Source organism: Thalia democratica, unplaced genomic scaffold (genome assembly GCF_965202585.1).
Source record: "Thalia democratica unplaced genomic scaffold, ktThaDemo2.hap1.1 HAP1_SCAFFOLD_1713, whole genome shotgun sequence".
NCBI lineage: Eukaryota > Metazoa > Chordata > Thaliacea > Salpida > Salpidae > Thalia > Thalia democratica.
Genome location: NW_028140533.1, coordinates 13055 through 24000, shown reverse-complemented (window position 1 = coordinate 24000; position 10946 = coordinate 13055). Strand labels below are relative to the sequence as shown.

The window sequence follows — 10946 nt, the reverse complement described above, 5'->3', positions numbered from 1 at the left end:
TTTATTGAAAACTACATAGGTAATAAAGGACATTTTTTTCAATGTTATGTCATTTTTAACTTACTTAAATTTTTTAATTGATTCTATATAAACTAGAATAAAAATTTGTCATAAAAGTTATACTTTTTTTAATTCTTAGTATACTTTTATTTAAATTTTTATTAAAACAAGTTTCATTGATTTTAATATCGTAATTCTTATTGAAAGCAGTTATACAAAAAAAAAAATTGTCGTACTACCAAAAAAAAATAAAGATTTGATTATTTTTTTAAGTAGCATGCCGTTTAAAAGTTTTCTTTGTTAAGTTTAGTTATTAGTTATTTTTTTTTTTCTTTAATTTGAAACATTTAAAAATATTTAAAATAACACTTAAAAATGCTTTAAAATTAATAAAAAGATTTTTTTATTAAAAGCTTTATTTATATTTAAATTTACGCACTCACTTTTTTTATATTAAAAGTAGTCCAGCCATGTCAAAAAAATTTCGAGCTTATATTAAAGTCTAAATTTATTTATATTTTTAGAGGGTTGCTTTAAGTTTTTAACTTCTGTTATTAAACGAACATTAATTTCTCTTGTGACTGCTTTTATACGTTAAACCCGATGACCCAACGTATTGCTTTATGTTCTCCGCTGTTACTACGGTCGCTCTAAGAATAACATTTGTTAATAAACAATTGTCATTAACTACACATTTTTCCTTGCAGTTATCTTTGATTTCTCTGTCTAATCCTCAAACATTAAAAAACAGTTATCTAAAAAATATTGCCAAGCTAAACAAAGGAAAACTAACAACGTCACCCTAAAAACTAAAACATTTACTTCAAAGAAATCAAAAATTAATAACTTAAAGTAAGCTGAAAAATAAAACTCTTGTACATTATTATTTTAGAAGTTGAATGTCTAAAGCTAGTGTTGCTTAATTCGTTTTAATGTTTACACTTGAAAAAATTGTAAAAATTGGCTAAAATACTTTATTTTGCTTTACTAGTTAGTACAAATTATACTGAATCATTTGTTAGCAAAACCAAAGAGAGATGCTTTTATTTAAGATTTACTAAGCGTTGCTCATAATTTACATAGAAGAACTTTGACATTAGTTAATTAAAATTAAATTTATTTGTTTAGTTCAAATTAGTTAACAATAAAGACTTTTACTTCAAACAACTGTTTCAGCGTTTAATACGCGTTCTCTAGCAAGTTTTTTATTCTATAAAACTTTAATTTTAACTTTTTGATTTTTTTTTTTTTTTGACGTATCATTTATGTTGCATTTAGATTTGTTGTTGATTAAAAACAATTCAATGGAATTAGTAAAACTCTTATTTAAACATTATTACACATATTTATTAAGTGTACTTGGACGAAGCGTTTTTTAAAAAAAGTTTTTGTTCCAAATAACAAATATTTTAATTTAGTTTTTCCGAATTCCTTGATCAGAGGTAAACTTTAAAGACTTTAATTTAAATAAATAACTACAAACATTTTTTTGTTCATAAATGTGTCAACCAGGGGTGTGTCTAGGCTTTTTCAGTAGGGTCACAATTTTTTTGTTCAATATAGAGTATTTTGTGTAGAAGCTTTTAATAGTATGCATATAGTACCCATTTAAATATAACATAGCTCTCTAATAGATAACTGTCTAAAATTTCTCAGGTAAATAAAAAATTAAAGTTTAAACAATTATAAAACACCACTAAAACAGAATGCAAAGTCTTAATATGTGATCCAGTTCTTTCATTTTTAGTAAACAAAAACTTATATATAAACCTAACTTTTTGATCCTGTTTTTATTGACAACGTAAAAATTTTGCCAATACATTGTGAAGCTGACATGAAATACAAAGTATTTTATATACATAAGAAACTTAAAACAAAGTACTCATCAAAGTTATTAACTTACTTGTCTCATAAGTAGAAAAAAATATTCAATGATTTGTAAAAAAAGAACACTTAGGTAAACAGTTTAAGTTAAACTAATTTAGCTAAATACTCAATTTAATTAAACAACAAGTTATGTTTTTAAAAACAGTATATAAACAGACGTGAACCATTATTTTACAGCTTGGTTTAAAAAAAACAAGTTATAAAACTACGGTTTTTTTTTTATGTTCCTAAAATTAAAACAACATGTACTTTCATCAAAAGTTTTTAAACACGTTTTATTGGATAATTTTTAATAAAAAGTTACATTTTTTAAGTGTGCAATTTTTATAGTTTTACAATTTTTGTATAGTTTATAGTTTTTTTTTGACAAAAAACTTTTAAAACTACCTCGTTTTAACGTAGTTCTTTAAAAAATAAGGATTAAACTTTACTAAATTTAAAAATCAACTATATTGATTTTTAGTAAAATATTTTAAAAGAAAACCATATTTAATCGCATTTTTATAACGAAAAAATACAAATAACAAATAATAATAACATAAGGAAACAGAAAACCAGTTAAAACACGCCCCTCGTGTCAACTAATGGATTCGACTTTACAGGCTTTAATTGCATTACAAGTTTAATCTATATAAAATAATTAGTTTTAGTTTTTTCAAGGCCGAGCCGTAATAAATAAATCTTTATTAAATTAAACTGTTTCAAAAGATTAGCTGGCGTCCATCTGCTGGATAATTTAAGATCTACGTTTAACAAACTATAGAGCAGGGTTTCGAAAACTCATTTACTAAATCGCCCCCTTTTCGAAATTTAAAATAAAATCGCCCCCCCCCCCCTCCTCCATGATTATATAAAGTATTTTTTTTCTGGAGTACGCACTTTTGAGCCAAAAAAGTTGTGTTTGAAATGTAATTTAGTCTGGTACTCCTTATGCATCCACTTTTGGGCTGTGTTCAAAATAATTTACAGGGCTTGAGAAAATAATTTATTTTTAATTTCTTATAAGCCCAGTAAAAAGTTCTAAAGTACTTAATTACTAAAATGCCTTGTTTGATCTGTAATCAATTCTGTTTAAATATAAATTGTTTTGAAACTAATTAAGCCTTTAGGTTAGTGGTGGACAACTTTTTTAGTCAGCAAGTCATATTTACTAAAGAATCATTTCTAGTGTCGACTTGTTAAATAAATGTATTTGCGATCTGCATAACTTAAAAAACTAGCATATGAGAAAATTAAAAAGCTCGAGCAAAATTGTAATATAATGATTTAGTATTAGTATTTAGTGATCTAGGAAGTACTATTGTGAACTGACAACCAAATTGAAAGCGTATTTCAAGATACTAAGTATCAAAAAACTAAATTTTATTTGTTTTGCACAGTAGTTTTCAAGTTACTTAACGGGCCGAAATTTGACTGGATCTGGACTGTACGTTACCCAACTAAAATCTTAACTGAAACCTGACATTATAATAATCTCTCATATAACGAATTTCGGAAATTTAGAAGTTAATTCTAATTAACTTATTTAAGCCGCACAATATACTTAAATTGTTTATAAATAAGCATACTGTAAAATTACTATACCAGAGATTAAAAATACTACAATAGAACGAACAGTTTATTTTACACATAACGAAATAAATATTAATACATCATTGCTGTTCTAGGTTGAGGAAGTTTGACCGATTGGTTGATTATCTCACATGAAAAGTGGTTTCATCAATTGCTTCTGTTAATGCAGTAAAATTATTAATTTCAATGCTGAGAGATATTATAAGCAAGTTAGTTGTAAAGTTTAAAACTTAATTTTAAAATTTTCAAACTACATGTTTCGTAGTAGAATAACAGGAAATAAAGTTTGACTTGGAATAACCTTTGAAAAACTAAACCTTAATTCTAACAATATATATTATTTTTTAATTCAAAAAAATAACAATTAAAAGTTTTACAGTTAATTTAGTGGACAGAAAGAAATCAATTAAAAAACTTTTAATTAGACTAAAATTTTGTTTTGTAATTGTAGCAGTCTTTTTGATGGCTTAATTAATTCTGTTCAAAAATTATTTTTTTCTAACTATCAGCCGCCTATAATAATTTAACAGAGGAAAATAGTAAAAAACTAAAAGCTAGGGTTAAATTGTTAAATAAATAACAAATTTTAGTTGTTAAAGTATTTTAAGTTAGCATAAAACAAAAAAACAGTTGTAGTAATACTTTTAATTCCTTATTATATAGATTTTTTAAGAATAATAAATCAAGTTAGAAAATAAAATTGACTTTAAAATTTTTTAAAGTGAAAAGTAAGTTATTTCAAATAGAGACCTCAAACCGATACTCTTTTAAAACCAAAAAAACCTTTTTTGAAATAAAAACTTTAATGGTTATCAAACTATTTTTTATTTATATAAATTAAACAAGTGATACCATAAAATATGTCAAATAAACATCTTTCAAACAAATATCTTAATCACTATGCTATAAAAACTTTTAGTGTAATGTAAAACGACAAATACAAACTACAAAATTAACTAAGTCAAAACAAAACTATTAACAGCTTTGAAACATAAACAACTTAATAAATACAGTAGACTTCCGCTTGAGTTCGCACTTTGAACAAAATCAAAAAGTACGAACACAAAAAATCATTAACTTGTTTTTTAAGACAAATTTCTATATGTTATAGTGCAATAATGTTATGAATCAGTTAATGTTTTTCCGAGTTTTTTTTTTTGCCTAAATTGTCAAATTCTAGGTTTTTCCAGGTAAAGTGGCAACCCTGTATAATTTAATTTTTTAGTCTAACTAAGTGACTTTTCAAAAACCAATTGGAAATATCATGAAGTGATAGTTAATAATAGATAACATATATTTTTACAAACCATTTATGATCCCAAATACCATATGTGTCAGGTTATGAAATATTAAGAGGGATTCCGATCGTCTATGACCTATAAAGTTGTTAAATGAGGAAAGTATGAATAAAAATATGTAATTTACTAGAAAATAGGAGTCATAAGCACTTAATTTTTTTTATATATTTTACAGGTCCGATTTCAAAGCAAAGGTGTTTCCCCTAATATTTGCTGAATCATCAAAAATTTTTTTTTTATTATCGTTAACCCTAACCCACCTGACCAAAGATATTTTATTTTTTTATTTATACCCTTAACCCTAACTGACCTTACAAAAACATTTTAAAAACTAATTACAACATAAAATATTTATATTTTTTATGCTGACTCAGAAAATATTGGGGGATTTCCGTCACATCAACAAAAGGACTCATATTTTACATAAACAAAATGGGCTTTTTTTGTTTAAGTTTTACCTCAAAGTTAAATATTAGTTAACAAGCTAAAATTAGTAAAATATCGTGATTAATAGTTAAAATTTTATAACTGCCCAAAACTTTTAAATCGTGTCCCCTCTCCTTTCGCCCCCTTACTAGTTATCGCCCTCGATTTACTAAAATCACCCCCCAGAGGGCGATATCGCCCACTTTGGGAAACCCATAAGTTATTTTTGAAAAATTTCAATAAATAAAACTGTGTCTGTGCTGAAATATTTATTGAAATAAATAAAAGGGTTAAACTAAATGTTAGATAAGAAATGCTACCAAGACCGCAAAAATACTTATCAAAACTCTTAAGTATAAGTGTTTTAGTTTTTAAACTTACTTTTAGTAGAGATTGAATAAGTTTCAGGCAAACGGGAATGCGTTCGAAGACATTTGGACATCTACTGCAATTGTTTCTACAACTTGCTATACATGGTCTACTTTTAGGTAAAGGTGTTCCTTCTTTAAAGATAAAATACAGCTTGTTAGAAACTAAATGTAACAAAATTGTAAAGTATTCACATATACTTCTAAGGCTTAACAAAAAAGTTTTTATAAGTCTGAAATTCCATAAATGTTCATTATATTAATAGATACTTATTTACTAAACATAATAATTGAAGAATTAGAAAATAAAATTATTATTATTCTTTTATAATAAGCACAAGTGTCAACAAATTTGTTTCCATAAATATTGTGCTTTAAACCATTTAACTAACCCTCAAAAATTTAATAGTCAAAAAAGTAATGGTATGTTTTGATTGTAGTTGAAAACTTTTGAAGAAAAAAAACTAATGGTTTTACAGTGAATCTTTTTTAAAAGTTTCTCTTTTAACTACTATAAAGTTATAAGGGTTGATTTAGTACTATTAGATTATTAGAATAATTTGACAATAATATATCATAGGTAAATGACTATTGTAAGCTAGTATAATACAAAAGAACTTTTGTTTTTTTAAGAAAAGATCGTTTTAAACTAGTTAAGTTTAAAAAATACGAATATTTTTTTTTTATTTATGTAAGAGACTTTTGTCTTGTTTACAACTAGCTCTTATTTTTACAACTACAATTCACATTACATAGTTAGGAAGAGTTTTAAATAAAAAACTTACTGAAAAGTTAAATAAATATGTAATGATTCATAAATGATTAACTATTTACAATAGTTAATGTATAAACTTATAAAGCATCTACTAATCATCACGTATTCAAATACATAACTCAATATTTAAAGCATACAAATACGATCTGTACTTCAGACCTAAATTCACACTTGAACAATTGACTGCTATACAACTTAAAATGTAAAAATATAACACTAACTGCATTTGTACAAGCATTTTCTGCATGGCACGCAACCTGGCACAGGAAAACATTTATCAAAACATTCTCCTATTTTTTTATTCTCAGCTGGCGTCACTACAGTTAAAGTTTTCAGTTAGTTATATTTATAAATAAACATTTAGTTTTGTACTATTCATACTTACTTTAAGATGCATTTATTTTAGTTTAAAAGGTTTATACATTGTTGTAAAAATAGTGTTCTCATTCTGATCATTTTTTAATGATGTTGATTACAAATTAAAATACATATGATTTAAACTCAACATTTTTAGTCGTCGAGATTGGGACCAAATAAAGATCTTTCAAAAGTATCCGATTGGGAAGCTATAATTAAACAGATTATTAAAAACAATGCAAATAAACTTGTATTATTATACCTTCAATTAAAAATCTTATATTCGTATATATGTTTATAGTCATATCGTTATTTTCATTTATAATTAAGTTAGTTACCAATTTTAATCACTTATCCTCAACAAAATAATTTAATATACATAATACGGTTTTACTTGGGTTACTGATGTCTGTGTTCTCAAATGTGTAGTCGTAGCTTGGTGATTCAGTAACACCAAAGAAGTCTTCATCTTGGTCTTCATAATAATCAAAACTAGTTAAAGGCTCGATATTGGTTCCGGAAAAGAAGTTGTTATGTTGGGTTGTTGCCTGTTTTTTTTATCTAAGATGATAAAGTCAAATTTTAGTTATTGTAAACATGACAAAAATTCAGATAAATCGCCAACTTATCTTGCATAAGTTATTTTAAAACAATTATAATAAATCAAACTGTGACTGTTCTACAACATTTTATAAAAAATTTAGAAACTTTAAAACAAATCTGCGATAAGAATTGTTTTCTGAAACCTTGTAAAAACTTCTCATCAGAACGTTAAACTAACTGAAAGACTAAACAAAATTATTGATGTGGATTAAACTTTTCTGTTTTTAGAAATTAGAAATTGTAATCACAAACGAAGTTGTAGTTGTTTGGCTCCTTAGCTATTCTCGTTGACAATTAGAAAACACAGCCCTAATGGGAAAAACGCTTTTAATTTACTCTAAGATAGGGATGAGCAACGTACGGCCCTCGTGCCAGATCTAGCTCACAGATTAAAAGTAACCGGCCCGTTAATGCTTACAAAATTTAAGTTAAACACTGCCCTCAAGCATGTAAATCTAATCTGCAAAACCAGATTTTGAATCTTATACTAGATTTTTTAGGCATTTGAAATAGAGAGCAAAAAAAAAGTCTTAGGTACAATTTACGGAAGACTTGAAAACTTGCACTGGATTTAAAAAAAACAAATAAAATTACTGTATATTCGAAAATTATTGGGTACTTAAGTAATTCTCTTGTATTAAAACCAGTCCGCCAATTACAAAGTTGTCACACTTCTAGTCCGCCGACTGAACACCCCTGTTCTATCAATACCGTCACGCTTATCCTCGCTTTTCCCTTTTCTACAAAACTTGTAACATCACCGAAAAGTTTTTGTATATTCTCTAATTAAATTAAAATATCCGATAAATTCTACAGTCGCTTCGTTGCATTAAAATAGTTAAAGCTTTCATTAAAAACCTGAACATACTGTTTTTATAAAAATTTTAAGTATAAGTTTTTTTTAATTTTGAACTTACTTTTATTAAAAGTTGGTTTTGTTGTACGCATCTGGAAACGCAGCTAAAGGCAAATGGACATCTACTGCAAAGGTTTCTACAAATCAATGTACATTGTAATATTTCTTCGTTTTCTCCTAAAAAGATTAAAAAAATATTTTCAGTTGAATGAAAAAAATTAAGTATTTAATATATCCAAAAAATGAAAAATAAAAATTTGTCTGAAAGTCCATAATGTCCATACTGTTATTATAAATTTATTGATTACGCTTACAATTCAAGATGTAGAAAATATTTCAAATAACTATTGTTTGTTATAAAAAGCTTAAATGTTAACAGACTTTTTTTTGGTGATTTTGTGTTTTAAGTCATTTAACGACCCTAAGAACTTGATAGCCAAAATTATAATTGTGTGTTTGTGGCCAGGGGCGTCGCGTGAGGTAGAATTTTGTAGCTGTTTCTTTATCTAAAAAAACAAAAGTAAAATAAAGAGTACAAAAACTATAACAAACCGCAACGGAAGAAGCATTTTCTGCATGGCACGCAACCTGGCACAGGAAAACATTTATCAAAACACTCTCCTATTTTTTTCTCGTCCGCTGTAGTTATTCTTGCTGTTGTAACTACAATAAAAATAATTATATAACTTTCCTTATAAGTAACTAAAAAGTTTTGTATTAATAAGACGTGTTTTATTAAGAATTGTATTTTTAGTTTTAAAACGTATACACTATTGCAAAAACAAATACCATATTCTTATCATTTTTAATGATTTTAATAACCAATTTATTTGTTATTTAAACTTAAAATTTTTGTCGGCGGCATTTATTTCTGGTAAAAATCCTCCACGAGTAGCCGCTTCGGAAACTACAACTAAATGTGTTAATTAAAAAAAAAACATTTATTATATATGTTACTGTCAATAGTTTTACTTGAAGTTTCTTTTAAATTTTACGCTTTTTACGTATTTTAAGATTTTCATTCTCATTATTTTTTATTCGTTAGTAACAAACTTTAACTTATCAAACTCAAAAAAACATTTAAATTAAAAAAAATGTAACAAATAAATTTAAAATGCGTTAAACAGGTATGCATAGAACTTAAAATAATTAATTACAACTTACCTTCAAGAAACAATACTGCCGTGAGAAAAACCGAAAACAAAACCCTCATTTTTATACTTTAACTTTATTAAGTGATAATCACTGTAAAAATATACTTTTGAGTGAAATCAAATAACAGGGAACGGGACAAATATGCACGAAGAGGAAGAATTTAAGAAGCAAGAGATATTTTTGCACGAAGACACTTTTGCATGGAGGGTCACTTTTGCACAAAGGGTCATTTTTGCACGATAATAAAAAAATTAAAAAATATAAAAAAATGAAAAAAAAAACAGAAAATAAAAAAATAAACTTATTAAAACAAAAGTTACCAACTGAGGGTAAGAATCAGGGGTAACAGTGATAATAAAAATAAATAACAAAAAAATAAAACAATAATAAATATGTTTTTAACAAAAAATTGAAAAAAATAAATAAAACTAAACTAAAAAAAACCAAAAAAACATTTACCGACCGAAGTTAAGGGTTAGTGGTAGCAGTGATAGTAAAATTAAAACAAGAAACAACTAATAAATATTTAAAAAAACTAATAAATACACAAAATTAATTAAATTAAAAAAATTTACCGACTGAGGGTAAGGATTAGGGGTAACAGTGAAAGTAAAAAAAACAATGAATAAATAAAAGTTACCGACCGAAGGTAAGGGTTAGGGGTAACAGTGATATTAAAAAATAAAATAGAAAATTGAAAAATAGTTTATCGACCGAGGGTAAGGGTTAGGGGTAACAGTGATAGTACAATGAAAGCTAAAACTAATTTTTAAAAAATGAAAATTAATAAAAAAATAAAAATAATAAAGTTAAAAAATTTAACCAGTGCAAAAATGTCTCCGTGCAAAATTGTCTTCGTGCAAATTTATTTTCCGTGCAAAATTGTCTTCGTGCAATTTAGTGTACTCGTGCAATTTTGTACGCTCGTGCAAATTTGACAGCTACCAATGTAAAATGGTTATTTGTTTATTAACAGTGTTTAAGAGCTTCAAACTTGCAAAACTTACTTTAAACATTTTACAAATAACAAACACACTCATATAATATATAGATTGTTTCTAATCGTTAACGGTATCACATCAATACTATGAAAAGTATTAAAATTTCTTACTCATTTATACTCTTTTTCACACGCTTAAGGGCAAATGGTTGGGAAATTTACGCATGGCAATTCATGGTTAAGTGGTTTTAATTTTGAAAAAAATTCCCTAAAGTTGTTCGGAAACCATATGGTAAGGCGTCGAGTCTTACCTAAGAGATTGTATATCGTGATGGGAAAATTTTTAGTAGAAAAATGAATTATTTTACCTATTAATTTATCAAATTTTGTTATGATTTTTTACTTCTAATTTTAATCTATTACATTATTTTATTTTCTTCATCAGACCTAAAAAATTAAAATACAACTTGAGACTATAGTATGAGTATAATTTTGTTATTTTTATACGTAAACTATTTGTTCTTTCTGCTTAGATTTAGATAACATTTAACTAACAAAAATGGTTTTTAAAGTTTTAATGTTTTTTTGAGAATTAAATTTACCACTCTATGTTGTGAAATTTTTGTATGTCATTAAAATAGTAGTAATGAAAAAATCTTTTTAACAAAATTTTTGTCAGCGTTAGTTTAAAATTTATAAACTTCTAATC

General features: G+C 25.8%; 1 long non-coding RNA gene across 1 annotated transcript; it reads right to left on the bottom strand.

The window, feature by feature from the left end:
- Positions 1-6832: 6832 nt before the first annotated feature.
- On the bottom strand, positions 6833-8749 carry LOC145848819 (uncharacterized). Its single transcript, XR_014372174.1, has 4 exons — positions 8695-8749; positions 8204-8319; positions 7078-7231; positions 6833-6892 (listed from the first exon to the last, which is right to left on the bottom strand). It is a non-coding gene; the product is annotated as an uncharacterized LOC145848819 (long non-coding RNA).
- Positions 8750-10946: the final 2197 nt, after the last annotated feature.